The sequence below is a fragment of the Schistocerca gregaria genome, chromosome 4 (assembly GCF_023897955.1).
Source record: "Schistocerca gregaria isolate iqSchGreg1 chromosome 4, iqSchGreg1.2, whole genome shotgun sequence".
Classification (NCBI taxonomy): domain Eukaryota; kingdom Metazoa; phylum Arthropoda; class Insecta; order Orthoptera; family Acrididae; genus Schistocerca; species Schistocerca gregaria.
Window position 1 is genome coordinate 307,782,364 of NC_064923.1, and position 22,820 is coordinate 307,805,183.

Sequence of the window (22,820 nt, forward strand, 5' to 3'; positions counted from 1 at the left end):
GTTAATTGCAATTAAAAACATGCAGACACTTAAAACAGATCCATGTGGCACCCCATTCTCCTGAACTCGGGAGGAACTATGGTAGGCTGCAACTTTCAAGGATGCGACAAAAAATTTCGGATGAAAATCGGCAGCGGACCCCAAGACCCCAACCATGAAGCATAGAGAAGACGTGATGGCGCCATGTCGTATCATACGACTTCCGTATTTCAAAAACGACAGCGACGAGGTGCTGACAGAGGGTGAAGGCCGTACGGATGGCTGACTCCAGGCTCACCAGATTGTCGGCGGCAGAGCGGCCTTTACGGAACCCATCCTGAGACGGAGCCAGAAGGCACTGTTACTAGTACCCAGCTCAACCGCCGGTTGCCCGTTCGTTCGAGCAACTTGCAAAGAACGTTGGTGACGCTAATGGGGCGGTAGCTGTCCACCTCCAATGGGTTCTTGTCAGGTTTCGAAACGGGAGTACAAATGCCTTCCTGCCATTGCGATGGAAACTCACCCTTGACCCAGATACGGTTGTAAAGGTCGAGGAGGCGTCGCTGACAGTCCACTGAGCATCGGACAGTTGATCCAATCTGGCCTGGGAGCTGTATCAGGGCAAGCAACTAGGGCACTGTGGAATTCCCACTAACTGAATGGAACATTTTAGGATTCAGGATAGGGGGGGGGGTATGAAATCAAAGGCTCCAATGTTCCAACCGCGCTTTAGTGGAGCGAAAGGCCAGCAGGTAATTCACAGAAGTGGAACTGAGAGCAAAATGATCTGCTAAGCGGTTTGAAATTATGTCAGAGGCAGTACACACTGCTCCATTCAGTGCAGGAATGCTGACGTGTGTCTGATAGCCATAGAGGCGTCTAATCTTGGCCCAAACCTGCGATTGAGAGATATGGAGGCCAATGGTGGAGAAATACCGTTCCCAGCACTCCTGCTTGTGTTGGCGAATGATGCGGCAGGCCCGCGCACAGATCCGTTTAAAGGCGATGAGGTTTTCTAATGAGGAATGCCACTTCTGACGCTGGAGCGCCCACCTGCGATCTTTAATCGCCTCGGCGATCTCAGGCGTCCAAGGCACAGTCCTCCATCGAGAGGACCGAGAAGAACGGAGAATGGCAGATTCTGCTGCTATAACGATGCTGGTGGTGACCGAGTGAACCACCGCATCAATGGCGTCAGTAGAAAGAGGCCCAATAGCGGCAATGGAGGAGAACAAGTCCCAGTCAGCCTTATTCATGGCCCATCTGCAAGGGTGCCCAGAACAGTGATGTTGTGGCAGTGACAGAAAGATCGTTAAGTGGTCACTACCATACAGGTCGCCATGCACACTCTATTGGCAGACAGTAAGAGGCTAGAGCTGCAAATAGAAAGGTTGACGGCAGAGTACGTGCCATGCGCCATGCTGAAATGTGTGGGGGCACCATCATTTAAGAAGGAAAGCTCAAGCTGTGCCAATTCATGCTCAATGGTGGCGCCTCAACCTGTTGCCATTGACCCACCCCACAGAGGGTTACGGGCGTTGAAGTAGCCGAGTAACAGGAAAGGTGCCGGCAATTGGGCTATCAGCACAGCCAGGACATGCTGTGGGACATCAGCATCTGGTGGGAGAGAGAGACTGCAGACAGTAACTTCCTGTGGCGTCCACACCGAAACAGCGACAGTCTATACTGGTGTTTGTAGAGGGACAGACTCGCTGTGAAGAGAGTGAAGGACATAGATGCAGACGCCACCAGATACCCTTTCATAAGCTGCCTGGTTCTTACAATAACCCTGATAGCCACGGAGGGTGGGGGTTTGCATCACTGGAAACCAAGTTTCTTGAAGAGAAATGCAGAAGAAAGGCTGAAGGCTGATAAGTTTGCAGAGCTCAGCAAGATGGTGGAAGAAACCGCTACAGTTCCATTGGAGGATGGCGTTGTCCACGACTGAGAAAGGAGTGAAGGGACTGCGGAGGCAAATTACGCCCATGGGTCACTTGTTGTGACCGATTCAGTACCCACGTGAGTGACATCCATTGCGTCTGAGGGTCCAGCGAGATCCAAGTCTTCAGCAGATGCCAGAATCTCGACTTCATCCTCAGATGCTGAGCTTGTAGGAAGCAGTGGGATGGGTGTCGCCACAGTGTCGGGATTCTTGGGAACCCCTTTTCTTTTTCTGCTTCTCGCGCTATGCCTTTGGTGATTCAGTCTGGGAGGACTTCCATGGGCCAGTCTCAGGGACGGACGACGACCGTGAGGCCCTACGACCAGCTACTGGTGGTTGTTTCAGCCAATTGTGGGTATACATTTTTCCACCGGTCAGAACTTGCGAAGGGATGTCCCCAGAGGACCCCTTCCTGGCGAGAGGAGCCGAACAAGTCTTATGCTTCTCCAGCTGGGAAGTGGTAACTGATGTCCCCAATGGTTGGGACGTGGCTGGGCTATAAATAGCGTGATTCTGGAAGATGACGTCAGTCAGCCTGCAGCCGCACGATTCCTCGTCGTCGTTATGTTAGAAGGCGCTTTAGGCCCTCTGTTTTTAAAGCTTGTAAGAGTGTCAATCTTTCTCCAAAAGCTACCGACGAGGCTTCTATACTTTCTGGTGCGCACAGGTGGATGGGTTTTGTTGCAAGATTTAGTTTGGCTATGTCAGTGCAAGGAACGGGTAATGGTTGGATTACTATTGCCTTTGTTCGATCTAGTGATGCTAAGAAGAGTTCTTTGGATTCCTTTCCAACTCGTGATGTAATTGCTTGGAAGACTTAATATTGTACATCAGTCTAATAAAGCATATGGAGGAAGTTATCTGTCTAGTGATGAGCCACTAGTTTTAAGAAGTCGTGTGTGTCGTAAACTTGAAAGGAAAGAAGCTGTTTGACACATACAGCGATTGGACAACCCAACCGGGGCCGACGTTCTGGCAGATGAACGACTGACTGCGGGAAGAGGACACGATAATTTGGATGCCCGGGCAAGCTAAAAACAGGGCAGCATAAGCAGCCAGTAATTGTTGGCGTCGTAACTGCAGTGCAGGGACACCTGCCTCCACAAATATGCTGTCCACAGGGCTGGTTCGGATGGCATCAGTGGCAAGGTGTATCCCACTGTAGAGGATTGGGTCCAGCACCCACAACGCAGATGGGGATGCTGAGCCATAAGCCAGACTCCCGTAGTCCAGATGGGACTGGATTAACGCCTGGTAAAGCCGTAGGAGAGTAGATCGGTCGGCGCCCCACCTGGTGTGGCTCAGGCATCGCATAGCATTTAGATGCCGCCAACACGCCTGTTTAAGCTGCCGAATATGAGGCAGCCAAGTCAACTGGGCATCAAAAACCATCCCCAAAAACCTATGTGACTACCACTTTAAGAAGCTCGCCATCAAGATAAAGCCGCGGCTCCTGGGGAACAGTGCGTCGCCGGCAGAAATGCATAACGCAGGTCTTGGCTGTGGAAAACTGAAAACCATGCGCTACAGCCCAAGACTGCGCCTTGCAGATTGCGCCCTGTAGCCGACGTTCAGCAGCTGCAATGCCAATAGAGCTGTAGTAAAGGTAGAAGTCGTCAGAATACAGGGAAGCGGAGACAGTATTTCCCACGCCCGCAGCGAGTCCGTTAATGGCTACTAAAAACAGACACACACTGAGAACAGAACCCTGTGGCACACCGTTCTCCTGGACTTGGGAGGAACTATATGAGGCCGCGACGTGCACGCGGAAGGTACGATACGACAGAAAATTGCGGATATAGATCGGCAGAGGGCCCCGAAGACCCAATCCATGAAGCGTAGAAAGGATGTGATGACGCCATGTCGTATCATACGCCTTCCGCATGTCGAAAAAGACAGCAACCAGATGCTGACGGCGGGCAAAAGCAGTACAGATGGCCGACGCCAGGCTCACCAGATTGTCGGTGGCGGAGCGGCCTTTACGGAACCCACCCTGAGACGGAGCCAGAAGGCCTCAAGACTCCGGTACCCAATTCAAGCGCCGGCTCACCATCCCTTCAAGCAACTTGCAAAGAACGTTGGTGAGGCTAATGCGACGGTAGCTGTCCACCTCCAAAGGGTTCTTCCCTGGTTTCAAAATGAGGACAACAAGACTTTCCCGCCATTGCGACGGAAACTCACCCTCGACCCAAATGTGGTTGTAAAGATCGAGGAGCCGGCGCTGGCAGTCCACTGAAAGATGTTTCAGCATCTGAGAGTGGATGCTATCTGGCCCAGGAGCGGTATCAGGACAAGCGGCGAGGGCACTTCGAAATTCCCACTCACTGAATGCAACATTGTACAATTCAGGATCGTGAGTGCGAAAAGAAAGACTCCGACGTTCTATCCGCTCCTTAATGGAGCGGAAACCCAAGGGGTAGTTGGCAGAAGCGGAAGTCATAGCAAAGTGCTCTGCCAAGCGGTTTGCAATGACGTCGGAGTCAGTACAAACTGTTCCATTCAGTGAGAGCGCAGGGACACTGACAGGGGTCCGATAGCGATAGAGGCGGCGAATCTTGGCCTGCGATGGAGTGACATGGAGGCCAATGGTGGACACATACCGCTCCCAGCACTCTTGCTTGCGTTGGCGGATAATGCAGCGGGCTCGCGCACGCAGCCGTTTGAAGGCGATAAGGTGGTCGATTGAGGGATGTCGCTTGTGACGCTGGAGCGCCCGCCGGCGAGCTGTAATCGCTTCAGCGATCTCAGGCGACCACCAAGGCACAGTCCGCCGCCGAAGGGACCCAGAAGAACGGGGAATGGCAGATTCGGCGGCAGTAACGATGCCGGTGGTGACCGATTGAACCACTGCATCAATGGCATCGTTAGAGAGAGGCTCAATAGCGGCAATGGAGGAGAACAAGTCCCAGTCAGCCTGATTCATAGCCCATCTTCTACGGCGCCCAGAAGACTGACGCTGTGGCAGTGACAGAAAAATCGGAAAGTGGTCACTACCACACAGGTCGTCATGAACTCTCCATTGGACAGACGGTAAGAGGCTAGGGCTACAGATGGAAAGGTCAATGGCGGAGTATGTGCCATGCACCACACTGAAGTGTGTGAAGGCACCATCATTTAAGATCGAGAGATCGAGCTGCGCCAATAAATGTTCAATGATGGCGCCTCGACCTGTTGCCACTGACCCACCCCACAGATGGTTATGGGCGTTAAAGTCGCCCAGTAACAGGAAAGGTGGAGGCAATTGAGCTATCAGAGCAGCCAGGACATGCTGCGCGACATCACCATCCGGTGGAAGGTAAAGACTGCAGACGGTAACAGCCTGTGGCGTCCACACCCGAACAGCGACAGCCTCTGAAGGTGTGTGGAGAGGTACAGACTCGCTGTGAAGAGAGTTCAGGACATAGATGCAGACGCCACCAGACACCCTTTCATAAGCTGCCCGGTTCTTATAGCAACCCCGATAGCCACGGAGGGCGGGGGTTCGCATTGCCGGAAACCAAGTTTCCTGCAGAGCAATGCAGAGGAAAGGGTGAAGGCTGATAAGTTGGCGGAGCTCAGCTAGATGGTGGAAGAAACCACTGCAGTTCCACTGGACAATGGTGTTGTCCATGGCTGAAAAAGGCTTGACGGGGCTGGGAAGGGAGATTACGCCGCTGAGTCACCTGCTGCCTCCGGTTTAGCACTTGTGATAGTGATTTCCATGGCGTCTGATGGACCGGCGAGATCGAGGTCCTCAGCGGACACCAGAATCTCCACCGCATCCTCAGACACAGAGCTGGAAGGTTGCGGTGGGATGGCTGCCACCGCGAGTTCCTTGGGCTGAGAGCTCTTCTTGGGTTTCTCACGCTGTTCCTTGGGTCGCACCGGCTGGGAGGGCTTCACTGATTCAGTCTCCAGGATGGAGGAGGATCGTGAAGCCCTACGACCAGCTGATTGCGGGCACTTACGCCATTGTCGGTCGTCAGGCTTCTCGCTGGTGGAAACCTGGGAAGGGAGGGACCCAAGGGACCCCTTGCGAGCGTGAGAAGCCAAAGAAGTTGGACACTTCTCTGGCTTAGAAGTGGGGACGGACGTCACCGATGGGTGGGATGGTGTTGCTCCTGGGGTAGGTGCGCAGGAACAACCCGGTGGGTAGAGCCCCCCACTGGCGAGGGGGCAGGAGGAGTTTTACTACTCGTCGATCTGGCCACAATTGGAGAAACAGACGGGGCTAGCACAGGTGTTGTAGCAGCAGCGTAAGAAGATGCCATTCTCACAGGATGGAGTCGGTCGTATTTCCTCTTGGCCTCAGTATAGATTAGTCGGTCCAGGGTCTTGTATTCCAGGATTTTACGCTCTTTATGGAAAATTCGGCAGTCTGGCGAGCAAGGTGAATGGTGCTCCCCGCAGTTGACACAGATGGGAGGCAGAGCACATGGAGTATTGGGATGTGATGGGCGTCCGCAAACTCGACATGTGAGGCTGGAAGTGCAGCGAGAAGACATATGGCCGAACTTCCAGCAATTAAAGCACCGCATCGGGGGAGGGATATAGGGCGTAACGTCACATCAGTAGACCATCACCTTGACTTTTTCCGGTGATGTATCCCCTTCGAAGGCCAAGATGAAGGCACCAGTAGCAATCTGATTTTCCTTCGGACCCCGATGAATGCGCCGGACGAAATGTACATCTCGGCGCACTAAATTGGCACACAGCTCTTCATCAGACTGCAAAAGAAGATCCCTATGGTAAATAACTCCCTGGACCATATTTAAACTCTTATGGGGTGTGATCATAACGGCAACATCCCCAACTTTTCACAAGCGAGTAACCATCATGACTGGGCAGAGGATGCCGTTTGTATCAGGACTGACCCAGAGCGCATTTTTGACAAGCCCTCCACCTCCCCAAACTTGTCCTCTAAATGCTCGACGAAGAACTGAGGCTTTGTGGAGAGAAAAGACTCCCCATCAACCCTCGTACAAACTAAGAAGCGGGGCGAATAACTGCTACTGCCATCCTGAGACTTACGTTCCTCCCACGGTGTGGCCAGGGAGGTGTTAGTTTTTGGATCGTATTTCTGAGCGTTAAACTGAGCCCGAGAACGCTTAGAGACTGCTGGCGGCTGGCCATCAGCGAGAGACGATGTACCACGCTTCATTGAGGGTCATCCGCCCTGATGCCACTTACTCCGACCAAGGGCCCTCCCCACGGGCGCCACCCAGCCACGGCAACAGCCACCTGGAAGGATGGCCGTTGCCGGGAGTCCCGATACCTCAGGAGATAGGCATCTACTCCTTGGCATATGTGGGGAGTTAACGGCGCAGGCATCAGTAGAGCGATCCCTGTGTTGTCAGGGGGCTACAACCAACAGGGTACATGGCGACCCCACCACAACGGACTGGCTACCGTGCTGGATGTTAGGTAACATATGGTCCATGGTCGCCGTCGGTGCAGAAAGAGGCACTGCACAGTACAAGGTGTTATCTGCACGCAGAAAAAGAGTCATGCCCAAGACATGGAGAGCGGACAGGACTGCAGTTCAATGGTGTATAAGCTGGCGAAAGGTCTGATCGCAAGATGGACACAATGCACCAAGTAAGGCGCCCTTCCGCAATCGGCTCGCTCTTCTGAAAATTTTGAGAGATGGAGGTCAAACCAACAGGGGACCATCATATAAGGCCGAAAAGTTTGAGACTCCTTTTAGTCGCCTCTTACGACAGGCAGGAATACTGCAGGCCTATTCTAACCCCCAAACCCGCAGGGGGCAGAGGTGGAAGGAAGAATGCCATGGGATAGGTGTCACCTTAATCGTACAAAGCTTATTAGACAAGGAGGTAGCCTCCAAAGAGCTGGCCCATGACTGTGCTGAGTGGGATTCGATATAAATCCATAAATCAGGCGCAGAAGTGGTTAGAGGGAAGGTGGGGGCAAGTGACTGCTCCCCCAGCCAAACGATTAGCAAGCTCATTACCTGGGATACCCACATGGCCAGGGACCCAAAGGAAATCAACGGAACTATCAGCATGGTGAAGATCAGCTAGACAGTCATGGATGGCCGAGACCTAAGGATGGCCGAGACCTAAGGATGGCAGGAAAAACACCAGTCAATAGCCTGAAGGCCACCGAGTCAGTAGATAACAAAATGCGTTGGAGTTGGGACTGTTCAATAAAGGTGAGGGCCTGTGAAATCGCCATCAATACCAAAGTATACACCCCACATGCAGTTGGCAGAAGATGATTTTTCATGGCAACAGATGACATGAAGGCAGATCCCAAATGATTAGCAGATTTAGAGCAATCAGTGTAAAAAACAACAGCATCCCGAAGCTCCCATAAAATTCGGTGGAAAAAACAACGGAACACCATCGGGGGAATGGAACCTTCCAGACCTCAATGGAGATCCATCGGAATCACGGGCCAAAGAGAGAAGGCGGAGCCCAACTGGTAAATCCACCCGAGGGCAGAAATCAGGTGGGCGACATCCTGGGTCTGGGTATAGAATAGAATAGAATAGAATAGAATAGAATAGAATAGAATAGAATAGAATAGAATAGAATAGAATAGAATAGAATAGAATGTGGAGAAGGAGTGAGCGGTCCATATCCCAAGAGGAGTGGTCAAGGAAGCAAAGGACGTTGAGTTTACGAAAACATCCTACCTTCAGAAGTCTGATATCGGGCAGCCAAGTGAGCTTGGTGTCGAAAAGAAGACCCAGGAAACTAAACTGTGGGACCACAGGCAATCGTTGTGCATCGAGATAGAGTTCTGGATCAGGGTCGATCGTAGTACGGCGACAGAAGTGGACCATTCGCGATTTTAAAGGAGAGAATTGACACCCATGTGAGGGCGTCCATGCATAGGCAAGCCGTATTGCTCCCTGGAGCTGCCACTTTGCAGAGGCCATCGAAGAGGAACTAACCCAAATGCAGAAATCATCCACATACAGAGCAGGGGTAACCAAAGGACCGGAGGAGGTCGCATGTCCACCTAAAGCAATGAGGAAAGGAAGGACACTCAGTACGGAAACCTGTGGTATGCCATTCCTCTGGATCCATGGAGAACTAAAAACAGTATCAACCTTAACCCTGAACAACCGCTGGAACAGAAATTGCCAGATAAAAATCGGGACTGGGCCCCAAAGACCCCACTCAAAGTTTAAGAAAGATATGATGGCGCCAAGCCGTGTCATAGGCCTTGTGAAGGTTGAAAAATACTGCACTGGGAAAAAGCGTGCCGAACTGCAGATTCCATGCTAAGTAAATGATTGATCGGAGACCGTACCTCTTGGAAGCCACACTGGTAAGGGGACAATAGATCCCAAGATTCGAGGACCCAATTGAGCCGACTGGCTATCATCCGTTTAAGTAACTTCCAAACAACGTTTGTCAGACTAATTGGCCGATAGCTTTCGACAAACAAAGGATTCTTACGAGGCTTAAGGACAGGAGCCACAATGCTATTCCTCTGTTGAGAAGGGAATTCACCCTGGAGCCAAATACAGTTAAGCATGTGGAGAAGATGATTTCGACGTGGAGCTTTGAGATGTTGAAGCAATTAGTTACGGAGTCTGGGCCAGGGGCCGTATCATGAGAAGAAGAAAGCGCAGAGAGAAGTTCACATTCAGTATAAGATTCTGACAAGGGGTAAAACATAAGATGGAAGCTTCGGCCAACTGTTTTTTGTGAAGGAAAATAGCCAGATAGGAGGCTGATGCTGCTGCAAAATGGGTCGCAAAATGGTCCGTGAGAATCAATGGATCTGTGCAAATGCCATCCCAGGAGTGTACACTGCCAATGGCAACCTTGGAGAGAGGGATGTGCAGCCCATACTCGTGATAATGGACAGTAGAACCGAGGGAAGAAAAGAAGTGTTCCCAACACACCTGTTTGCTCCATTTGATTAAGTAATGGGCTTTGGCGTGAAGGCGTTTCAAGGTAATAAGATTATCACCGGATGGGTGCCTCTTGAGGTCTTGCAAAGCTCGATGGCGATCACCGATGCCAATGCCAATGCCTGTACACCACAGGACTTGCCGGCGGTGAAATGGGCCATATGGGCGTGGGCGAGCAAAGCTAGCAGCGCAAACAATCGCATCAGACACGTCACATAGGACTTCATCAATACATAATGAGATTTTCACTCAGCAGCGGAGAGTGTGTGGATATGAAACTTCTTGGCAGATTATCATTATCAATAAAACCCGACAAAGAGGTAGAAGAGACGACCTGTGCAGTATACAGAGGGCAATCGGCGTGTTGGAAAGACCAACGAGGTAACCTGTCTGTCGGGGAGCGGGAACGGAGCGAGAGAATCAGCAGGAAGTGGTCACTATCACAAAGGTCATCGTGTGACGACCAGCGTAATGAAGTGAGGAGGGAGGGAGAAGAAAGAGAAAGGTCAGTGGCAGAAAAGGTACCATGACCGACACTGAAATGGGTAGGGTAGCCATCATGAAGAAGACAAATCGTGGTCTGCAAGAAACTTGTCTATGAGATGACCCCAACTAGATGGAGATGCACTGCCCCACAAGGGATGATGAGCATTAAAATCCCTGAGAAGGAGGGAGGAGGAAGCTGCTGAAGGACAGTTAAGGCAGCAACTGTAAGATCCCTGTAATGATGGAGATAAAGATTGCAAACTGTGACCCCAGAGTCTAGGTGGACCCTAACAGCAACCGCTTCCAATGTAGTTTGAAGATGAAACCACGTGCTAGCAAAGTCTGTATGGACCAATGTACAAACGCCACAAGAGGTCTACAGGGAGCTGACCCGATTTCGACAGAAAGCGTGAAACCCAGTGAGGGTAGTTGAGTGATCAGTAAAATGATATTCCTGTAGAACCATACAAGTCGCAGAGTAAAACGAAATAAAGAATTTCGACTCTGGAAGGTGATGGTAATATCTATTACAATTCCATCGGGTAAGTACAGAACGATGATTCAAATGGGGGTTGAACAGGCTGAAGCCAGTAGTGCAGCTGGGTCACCATCCGTCACAGACAAGGAGGGGGCGACATCCATGAACAGCAGGTCACAGTCAGGTTGCAAAGGTGGGAACAGGACCTCAGGCGACACCAGAGGCTCCTTGCCCCAGGACTTATGTTCCTTCTTCACTGTGAGATCGAGGAGGGTTGCACCGCAAAAAGGACCCAGCTGCAGCAAGATCTGGAACAGAGAGACAGCAGGTGACCTGGGGGCCCGCAGACCATGGTTCTCGCGGTCGTCGTGTGGCAGCAGACCTTTGGCCTGGAAGGTGGCGGGAAGAGGTGTCCCTGGAGGGGCACCCTTGACTGGCAGACGCCAAAGAAGTGGAAGAATTCCCCAGCTGGGGAGGGGGAACGACTCCTGGAGGGGAATGTGTGGGAACTGCAGGGGAGGATGGGGAGGAGAGGGCGTCAGGACTTATGTTAGGAAGGGGTGAAGATGCAATTGAAGCATAACTAGACGTTATGGCCACATGGTCAAGACGTGCATACTTCTTACGAGCCTCAGTGTAGGTTAAACGATCAAATGTCTTATACTACTATATCTTCTTTTCCTTCTTATACACTGGGCAATCTGGTGAACGTGGAGAATGATTGCCATGGCAATTAACACACACAGGAGGGCAACTCAAGAACTCCTGGAGTGGACGTCCACAGTCACCACGGAGATGGGTCTGCAAACAGTGGTAAGACATGTCCAAAACGCAAGCACTTTAAACATCTCATAGGTGGTGGGATGTACGGCTTCACATCACATCGATAAACCATAATCTTGACCTAAGGGAAGGTATCCCCTTCAAAGGCCAGGATAAAGGCACAAGTATCAATGAGTTTGTCCTCCAGGCCCTTCTGAACATGCCAAACAAAGTGAACACCCCACCGTTCTAAATTGTAAGTTCCTCATCAGTTTGAAGGATGAGGCCCCTGTGGAAAATAACACCTTGACCATATTCAAAGATTGGTGGGGAGTAATGGAAGGGAGGGCCGAAGGGGCAGAAGAAACAGCACAAAGAATCATTTCCTTTCAAAGAGGCAGCTGTAGAAGAAGGGCCAGAGTTCTGGACCCATATGCGTTTGATTTGCATAGTGGCCTCCCTGATACCACACACTACGATCAGGGGCTCTCCCCATGGGCGCCACTGTCATGGGGCGAAAGAGGACAGGAGACGGCGGAAGAGGATGACATACCCCATAAAGTGTCCTCACCCAAACAGTTGAATCGCAGGTGGAGATGCAAAGCCAAATGTAAGGGCACTATGGGTAACTCGTGCACCGTGTAAGGCACCCTTCCACATATGGCCCGCACTTCTGTTGAATTTTGGAAGTGGCAGGTCAAACCGTAGCATGGGATCAGAACTCCTAGAGCCGAAAAGTGATGGACTCCTTTCAGTCACCTCTTACCCCAGGCATGAATAACTCTGGCCTATTCCAACACCTGGACCCACAGGGGATGTCACTAGGAGTAAGATATTGCCTACAGGAAAACTAGAGAGATCTTTGGAGAAAAGAGAACGACCTGTATGAACAAGAGCTCAGATGGAAAACCAGTCCTAAGAGAAGAAGGTAAAGCAGAAAGGTGGAAGAAGTATATGGTGGGTCTATATAAGGGCGATGTACTTGAGGGATGTATTATGGAAATGAAAGTGGATGTAGATGAAGGTGAGATGGGAAATCTGGTAGTCCATGAATAATTTGACAGAGCATGAAATACCTAAGTCAAAACAGGGTCTGGGGGTAGACAACTTTCAATTAGAACTACTGATAAACTTTGAAGAGCCAGCCATTACGAAACTCTCAAAGGGTTTCTGAAGGAGGAATTTGTTACCATCGAGCATAGAATTAAGTGTCAGGAAGTCCTTTCTAGAAGTATTTGTATGGAGTGTAGCCATGTATGGAAGTGAAATGTGGACGATTAGCAGATTAGACAAGAAGAGAATAGAAGCTTTTGAAACGTGATGCTACAAAAGAATTCTGGAGACTAGATGGGTGGATCACATAGCTAGAGGGGAGGTGAAGAACTGGGGTGAAGAATTTGTTGCGCAACTTGAGTAGAAGAGGCAAGGGATCACCAATTAGTATTGGAGAGAAGCGTTGAGGATAAAAATCGTAGAGGGACACATTAATACAGGAAGCAGATTCAGAAGGCCGTAGTTTGCAATAGTTACTCGGAGAGGAAGAGGTTTGCACAGGGTAGAGTAGCTTTGAGAACTGCATCAAACCAGACCGTGGCAACATTCGTAAGAAAGGGTGCTACACTGCGTAAACGAGAATTAAAAATTTAATTGCTCCTTGTTCGAATAGCGGCTGTTTAAACTATGCTAGAAGCTGCGAATCAAGGACAGCGTAGCAACCCACGATATATTCGAAAAAACAGTAAAATATTTATCTGCTCTGCGTTGCTACGCAATCGATCTGATCGAGCACAATGTCTTAAGTAAATCATGGGACGAAGTAGGTGGATCAGTTTTTATTAATATGTCGAACGTGCGACTCTTGTGAGTAAAAACTGATCCACCTTATACTTCTACGATTTAATTGATAAACATCAATCCACTAAGTGTGCTCGCTCAAATAGATTGCATACTTGTTTTATCTCCACATCTGATACATTTTCGTGTCTCTATAATTAATTCATGAAACATGTGCCAATGTCAGTCCACTTTATTTTTACTGCCATGATCAAAGTATCTCTCTCTCTCTCTCTCTCTCTCTCTCTCTCTCTCTCTAAATTCACTAATACATCGAAAAACAGCAAACATTACAGTGTTTTCAATTTCTTGGAAAACTGGCAGCGGTAATTTAAAAAAAACTTTACATATTTCTTGAGACAGTCACGGTCGTACAATAGTCAAAATTCCTTCAAAAGAATGCTACTGGCTGCATGAAACTGACGGGTGGCCAACATATGAGCAGTAGGTAAGCACTGCCTTTACTAACGCTGATCATCATCTTAACATTAGCCGGGATAGACAATAGCTGTACCAGAGTAGTCTCGCGAAGATCCAGATTAATATTAATTACGAAATTTGTTTTTTTGAGAGCTGCAATTGTGTAGTTACTTCCTGGTATTGTGTGCAAGATACAGTTTTAGTCTTATGACTAAACCATTAAGTACAAGGACTCTCAAACGGATGCACGTTCTAGGAGAAGCCATCTGGTCACCAATAAATTTTAGAAGGGCCCCGACAACACACGAAGCTGTTCAACATGTGTTCATTAGATGGCTTACTTGGAAAAAGATGTAGTGAAACAAATTTATAAAATTCGACTTGTGAGTTGTTTAAACCCTAGAAAATCTTTTACGTATTTCCGTCCCTCTGTTCCACTCACGGATCGCTCGAGGGAAAAACGACTGAACGCCTCAGTACGAGCGTTGAGACAGTCGTTTTTCCGCCCGCATCTCGTGGGCGTGCGGTACCGTTCTCGCTTCCCACGCCTGGGTTCCCGGGTTCGATTCCCGGCGGGGTCAGGGATTTTCTCTGCCTCGTGATGGCTGGGTGTTGTGTGATGTCTTTAGGTTAGTTACGTTTAAGTAGTTCTACGTTGTAGGGGAATGATGACCGTCGTTTTTCCATCGCGCGATCCGCGAGTGGGAGGGGGGGGGGGGGGAGGGGTTAGAAAGGGGGAATATGACTTTGGCGTGAATTGTGCCCTCCGCCGCACACACCGCTTGGTGGTTAGCGGAATATATGTGAAGACGTACTTGTCATCTTTATACCTAAAACTCAGTTTTAAACTATTAATACATTTGGGTGAAACAACCTATGCAGAATGTTTTCTCAGCGAATTTCGGCGCCTAATGTGTTACATATTGTTATTAAAATATAATATTCATCACTACCGTGATGAACGTCGTTGGCTATACTAATCAGCTGTTCTGCCATCTTCACTTGTTATGACCGCTCTCTACAGGCGATCTCTACACACACGTCTACTTACGTGCAGTTATGGACGCTCGTTAAGTTGTCCCCGTTTTCGACAACCTAAGAAGTATGCGCGTGTTTTCTACCTGCAGTAGTTCCATTGTGCAACAGATTTATACTCACAGTTCGAAGTAATGTCGACAACACTAAACAGTAAAGTTATCTGGAAATGAGAATCTGGAGGTTAATGCGGTAATATGACACTGAACGATAGGTTTGCGGCTATATTTGAGTTTATGCTTGAAAGGGGAATTAGAACGGAATTTTTTTCACATTTTCGGACTTTTATCTCAAATTTTTTTAGTTTCCCCGAATATATACATACACACACACACACACACACACACACACACACACACACACACACATATATATATATATATCTCACTTATAAACTCACATGGGAATTATTTTTTTTTAAAATATAATCTACTCCTGTTAATGTTAAAATTTTTACGTGCATTTGTTCAAGATGTAATAAAATAGCTAATTTTTATATAGAAGGCTGTGGATTGCTGTGTTATAAACTGAAATGTGTTGGTCATGTCCAGAAAAGGATGGGCGCCAGGTTGACGGAGTTGAAACAGTTTGAGACACAAGAAACTTTATGGTAAAACTAAGAGGCAGGCTGGAAGACAAATTGATTTGTGAACTGTAGCAGTATTATGAGATGGCCATTTGAAATAATACTGATATGTTGAAAGTGAAGCAGGCAGTATGGGCTACCTTCTTCCGCAGTCTGTCAACTGATGAAAAACCAGAACACCACCTTTGCCCTTCTGGACTTGATTCATGGTGCAATTACTGCATTGCCCAGTACTCAAGCAGTTCATACAGCCATAAGCATTCCATCCCAACAGCAGTCATGGATATTAATAAACCTTTTTAGAGGCCTGGCAAAACCTGAGTTACTGAAGAAGTGTCTGCATGGTCAGACTCAAAATCCCAATTCGTTCAATAATTTATATGGACTCGCTTACCAAAACATGTTTTTGTTGGAATGAAGACACTAAAGTGGGGGTCAGTGAAGCTGTTATTGATTTTAATAACATTGTTAGGGTGGAAATGCTACCGCAGATGGCAATTAATTCTGGAGCAAACTGCATCAGAAAACTAACGGATGGACGTTCGCAATGATAAAGCAGAGTATGCAGCGCAGTTTACCACTAAGGAGTCCAGAAAGAAGGAAAGAAAAAACTTTGAAAAAATAAAGAGGATGATATAGAGTATGGTCCAGGGTCTTTTGAGTAACTAAAAATAAAAAAAATACGCATATATGAAGTGAGTTACAGTATTTTGAAAATTTAGCTGCCGTTCCTGAAAATTTCCATTTTCTGTTGCATTTTTCCCTAAATCTCAAAGCACTTCGAGTAGAGGATTCAGATTTTCTGGGAGTAGTGACATACATAACTAAAAGAACTTAATGTTATGTATAATTAAAATTATTTAGGATAACCTACAAAAAGTATATACAAAATTTTAACCGTGTAGTTAAATTTTTTTCCGAAACAGTGGCTGAAACGCAATTACAGTAGTTCAGTGTGCTCAGAATATACAGTTTAATGTCTTGTAAAAGTTTGATGTCAACGACTACAGAGGTTCCTGAAATACAGGGAAACCAAGTCACTAAATTCAACATTGTCAGGATACGGCGTTCCAGCTTCCCTTAAGTCTGTTTAATCTTATCTCAAATAACGCCAAAATATTTTTCATTCTAACAACTTCATTATTTTGGAGAGTTTTTCGGAGCGTTACCATTGTCATGTGTTCATTAGAAAGCAAATGACTGCGGTCAATGTCTCATCGATGACAAACTTCCTACAGGAAACGCAAAAGCTATGTCAGGCCATGGATGAAGGAACATTTATCATTCTCTTCAAGGAATCATCTTACTTTTTAAGCAAATTTTAGGAAACCTAATTTGGAGGATATGACCATACGAGCCACACCTTCTAACGGTACTAGAGCGCCTTAAACCATCGCGCCACCACGTTGTTTGACTTCATTTAGGTAAATGTTGAGATTTAAATTTAGACTTCTGACAGCTAAAGGGTTGTGATAAATTCAGTGATTTGTAAATTTCAAATTGGCTCCCATAAACAAATTTACACGCCTTTTTATTCACTGTCTGCGACGATTTCGCTAGTGGCGATCTTTGTCTTTAGATTGCTGAGCGGCAAGATGCAAATCTTATTTTACACCACTGTACCGGCAAATGGTACAGTCGAGTCTAGGTCACGAACTAGGCTACAGAGCCATCTCTAACCACTCATTACACTCCAAAATACAGATGTTCTCTCCTTTTCGCGTCTATATGACGTCACACGCCATATCATTACGTCACGGAACCAATCCTACATGCCGTATCGGTAGGTTCAGTTGACCCAAAATTTCAAGGCATTTCAGAGTTACTTATATGAATAGCTTTATTGTAATTATTTTAACACATGTTAAAATCAAGTAAGTCTCTTAATTTTTTAGTCGTGAACTCTTGTTCAAAGAAAGGCGGTTACTTTTTCCTTCAGAATAGCAGAAGTATGAGTCAAATTTATACAGTCGTCCTCAATACTATATCATGTATTAGTTAAAGTGGCAAGAATTTTCGTTCGCCATACCATGATTACTACTCCAAATACGTGTTAAGTCTAAGTTTGCAATGAAGCTTGCACACGTCTGCAGTCACATTGAAAGAACAGCGGCGTGTGAGCATCGTGATTGGAACAGCGCTGTTCGACTTTGCGCTTTGAACAGAGTGGGATTTAACTAATTCTCAGAACCCCTAAAACGGTGCACAATTTTACGATTTTGCAGTCCATGTTTTAATCTCCTGAGGAGAACGCAAGAGAAATATCATGTTTGTAGTATGCAGTCCGAAAATTTCCTGTCGCCGTTCCTAGTGAACTTGCTTAAACTACAACACAGAGTAGAAATAAGAGAAAGACAGATAAAAAAAGCCCTTTCCATAACGTAAAAATAATGCTGGGTCAAATCTTTAGCAACGTAACAGGTAGCCTCCATTTGAATTTAGTGTTTGCAAGTTTCGGCTAGAGTCTTATTGTATTCCACGAACCAATGTAGATAAATAATAGGTCGACAAACACATTAACTCACCGGCAAGAAATGTCAAAGCTGGAAGACACTGCGTCTTCTCTGCTGTTGCTGTTGCTGTAGCTGTAGCTGGTGGGGCCAAAGCCGCTTGATGGCCTTGCGCACGCTCTTACCTTCGAGTGCTTCTAGCAACGTCTTGAATGAGGTTTTCCAAGGATTACCTCGGCACAGATAGTCCAACTCCTCTTCCAGCCGCGTGTGATGAGTGCAGATACGTTCGTCAGGAAAGAAGTTGGGAAAGGGTTGGAGAGAAACAGGTTCACGGAGGCGATGCTTTATCTGTCGATTACTTTCTCAATAACTCACTGCTTTTGTGGTTGACCCCCCCCCCCCCCCCTCCAATATTATTTGCAATATAACCATATGGGAGGAAAATTTCCATCCAGCTGTGTTGTATTCGGGATATTAATATTACTTTGCTGATTTCGGTACTACATAAACCAGTCTTCAAATAAGTCAGGCAAGTCAAGCAATAGAGCTATTAGAAAGAATACTACAGCGAGTTGTACTTCAAGTTTTGGGATGACGCTCAGTGTAAAAGCCTTACCACTTACATCTTCTGCAGGCTTTTGTGGAAAATGACAAAGAAAATCATACTAAAGTTCATAGCGACATAGCAAGAGAGGCAGTGAGTGAAGCGTTTCTCTCACGTTTAATTTTTAGCGAAGAAGGCAGACTCTATCTTGGTCGAATGGCGAATAGTAATAACGTTTGCGAAGAACTCGTCAAACAAAGCAACATCAGTGGAATAGCGTACCTAAACATGCTTGAACATTTGATTTTTCTTCAACTTACCAAAGACATGCAAAGGTTCATTTTTAACAGGACGGAGCCCAATCGGACCTCGATGGTCGAATATTTTTGAATCAATCTGGTCGTCAACGGTAGATATGTCGCATAAGAAAAGACCTGATTCTTATCTTCTGGCTGCTGAGACCTCTTGATCTCACACCATGTTATTTCTTCTTGTGCGGTTTTTAAAATCGGCAGTTTTACGTTCCACCTCAGTCAGTAATTCTGGATGTTCTGATAAACCTAATCACAGTTATGGTGAACTCAGTAACACATGGGATGATTATTATATAGTAGGGCGAGACTAGATATGGCTTAGATGTCTGTAGCAGGAGCGGAACATATGGAGAATTTATGAATAGTTTTAAACGTCTTGTCTAGGCAGGGATCAGCTTACGTATGAAGTAGTTAATGTAAAACAAAATAAATAAAATAAATATTAAATTAGGACCTGGTTTGCACTAATTTTTTGTGTTCAGAATTGTTCTGCTTAAATTTTGCACCTTGGATTTCGAAAATTATATATGTTGATTTTATAATTGCATATCTGACTACCGGGAACATGGTCCTGGACTGATGAAACTGGTCAATAAATAAATTTCATTAAAGACAGCTTTGTGTCTTGCATTTCCTTACTAGATAAATAGTGTTTACAGACTTTAAATCATCCTGTTTGAGTCTGTATACATATTACTCACATTCAGTTTATATTTCATGAAATACAAATTAATTAAATCAGACCCATTTATTTGAAAAAAGCTGTAGTTTCACTGTTCGTGGCTCTGAACAGAGATCGTGCAGCTCATATTGCATGCTTCTTGCCGCTAATCCCAACACCACCAGCACACACAGTAAAGGACTGTTAGAGCAATTGAGAATCTGCTCCTCAAACGTTCGCAGCTTACAGCATCGGCGGCTTGTGCAGACTGTTGGTGTTAAATTTTTGACGACACCCGCATTTGTTGACACATTAACATTTGACTCGGAGTAGACATTGCGACAGCAAATAATATTGTAAATAAAAAGAAAAAAACAGTACTATTAAATTTTCGTAGTAGATTAGACGCTGTGTTAGATAGATTAAGATCGCTTCTACTTGCAAGGATGCCAGAACTGACAACAATGTTCAAAGTTGTAATTTTATTTTGCTTTATGAAAAATCACGCGAAATGGAAAACGCAAGTTTAATTTTCCGTATCAAAAATAATTCACTTGTAAAAAGATCGCCTCGGGTAGTAGATCTGGCATAATTTAATTCAGATAAGAATTTTTTTGCAGCAACAAGCCTGTTTCTGGCTCTCTAATCAGGCAAATGGTCGGAAAGTGAGAAAAGTCAGGTAGCTGCTGCGGTGCTCAGTCGTTCGCCGTGTGTGGAAGTGGTCATATAAGGGTCTGTGACAGAAAGCAAAGGTGGCAAGGTAACTGGTGAGGATATTAGGTTTAAGGTTTCGTCATAGAACGAATCATTACTGGCTTAACTCAAGTCATCACAGATTTGACAAGGACCGTGAGAAATACCTTCGTGAATTTTGCTATACCCACCTGTAGACTTGTGCCTCTAGAGATTAGCTCGCTCTAATGTTGATTGCATGCATCTGTGCGAGGGTAACGTATGTCACATACGAATCCCTTAATTGAGCACTGGGTTCATCTCCACTACCCCCCAGACTAAGATTTTTTTAAATGACTAGTACAAAAAAGCGATTCTACAGTACATACTGGAGAATTTCAAAAATCATGTGCTTTTATTTGTAAATATGGGGTTGTTCCAAAAAACAGCGTTGAGAAGATCCAGCGGCGTATCCAGTGTGGAAGAGGGGGGCGGAGGAGGGGGGGGGGGGGGCAGATGGCCAGCAGAGAGGCAGAGAGAAAGAGAAAGGTTGAGGTGTTGACATAGCTTCCTGACTTGACAAACGCTTACGACCGCTGATCATCTGCTGAGAATGTGTTTGCTTACACGAGGGTTAAACAGGGATCAAGGCTGTATACTCCGTTTTTTTTTCCTTTATTCTTATTTAACACCTTACATATTGTGGGCTGGCAGCAGCATACTACGCTGCTCTTCAGCCACAATTTTTAAAAAGAAAATACAAAGGAGACACAGAAGATACAGAACAAAGTGGGGCGCAAAAAACACTAGACCCAGAAACAAATAACACGAAGCCGTTCACACTCGACGAAAAAACACAAAAAACAGTCGCCACTGCGCACAAACACTAACGACTTCGACGGTACAGGTGAACGAAGAAGAGTGACGGCGAAAAACACTAAACCACAAACACGATGGCACACACACGAGAAACTGATGGCGATAGTCTCCGACGCGCGAATGTCCACTTAACGTGTGCGAGTCCGGGGACCTGTCAAGAGGGGAAGAAGGAGCCTGGGGAGGGAGAGGAGAACAAAGATGCCAATGGAAGGGAAGATGGGAGGAGGAATGAAGGTATGGGGGTAGGGGAAGCCTGGGGGAGGAGTAGGGAGAAAGGGAGGACGGAGGGAAGGGAGGGAGAAAGAAGAGATGGTGCCCATAGGAACAAACACAGGAAGAGGGAGGGAGTATCAAAGTTGGTAAGAAGGGTAGACGGAGGGGAGGAGGGCATAATCAGGGAGGGGAAGCTGGCAGAAGCCACCGTGGGAGAGGATATGGAGAGTGGAGAAATGGAGAGCTGATGAGACGTGGGTATACAGACACGGTGGCAGACGGGGGCGGAAGAGGATGGGAGAGACAAGCGGGTAAAGAGGATCGAGTTTACAGGAGGTGTAGAGGATCCGTATCCATTCGAGGAAAAGGAGGAGGTGGGGGAAAGGAATAAGGTCGTACAGGATCCGTGTGGGGGAGGGGAGATGGATGCGATAGGCTAGGCAAAGAGCATGGCGTTCTAGGATCTGAAGGGATTTGTAAAAGGTAGGAGGAGCAGGGATCCAGGCAGGGTGGGCGTAGATAAGGATAGTGTGGATGAGGGATTTATAGGTATGGAGGATGGTGGAGGGGTCCAGACCCCATGTACGGCCAGAAAGGAGCTTGAGGAGATGGAGTCGGGAGCGTGCCTTGGCTTTGATTGTCCGGAGGTGGAGGTCCAGGAGAGGCGACGGTTAAGGGTGACGCCAAGGTATTTAAGGGTGGGATGAGGGCGATAGGACGGCCATAGACGGTGACATAGAAATCGAGGAGGCGGATATACTCTGTCCACAGCCACCTGTAATATAAGCAGCTGTAGTCTACCTTAACGGCGTTTAGCTCAGTCTCATAATTCATCATCTCGATATATATCGGTAAAAGGCGATGGTTGCCGTGATTTAGACTTCCCCCAACCACTGAAATCTAACCTGTACATCAGACTTAATGTAATTTCAGGCTATATCTTCCTTTCTCTGTTTGTATCTGTGTCAGGAAACCTCAATGATTTCGATGTGCTGGCAAAGTTTTATGGGGATGACTTTCTAGAAAATAGTGCTTTCATCACTGAACAATTACATGGTAAATAATTTTTTTGATGGAAAAGAAGAATGAGCGAATTTACAAACACTGAAATACCAGCTATGGCTGATGACCTTAGCTGTTTAGTTCCCCTTAAACATCTCAACAACCACCACCACCAGCTATGGAAATATTAAATAATGTGAGGAACAACATACATGAGCTTTTAACAACGGATGCAGTAATACCTATCACAGTAGCAACTCCAGACACGAACTACAGCACTTCAAGGGGGTTACAGACATTTTCAGAAATAAAATGATGGGGGTGCGGGGGGGGGGGGGGGGGGGGGGGAAGATTGACTAACAGCTTTGGCACTCATGGTTGTAAATTTTAATCTTGATATAACTGTTCATTAAGAGCTTCATATGTTAGTCCAAAAGTGCCGCTGAATTAATATTATTTTGAAGTTCTTATATCTTGTTCAGTTCAAGTTTTAATGTCACTGTATTTTACTGCACTTTCACTTTATTTTGTTGTTATGCCACTGTATTTTCCTTCGAAGCCACTGTATTTTCCCATACTGAAGCTATACTTTACTATAGCGCCACCATATTTTCCTGTAATGACACAGTATTTACAGTAACATTCAGTAATAAATATTTTTAATAGATTTCAAAATCAACTTTTTAGT

General features: G+C 46.7%; 1 protein-coding gene across 1 annotated transcript in view; it reads right to left on the reverse strand.

The window, feature by feature from the left end:
• Positions 1-18,037, reverse strand: part of LOC126267218 (juvenile hormone acid O-methyltransferase-like) — an 84,829-nt gene extending 66,792 nt beyond the window's left edge. The window contains exon 1 of the mRNA XM_049972191.1: positions 17,920-18,037. The gene's annotated coding sequence lies outside the window, so the exon portion shown is untranslated. The remainder of the gene's footprint in view (positions 1-17,919) is intronic.
• Between the last annotated feature and the right edge of the window lie 4,783 nt (positions 18,038-22,820).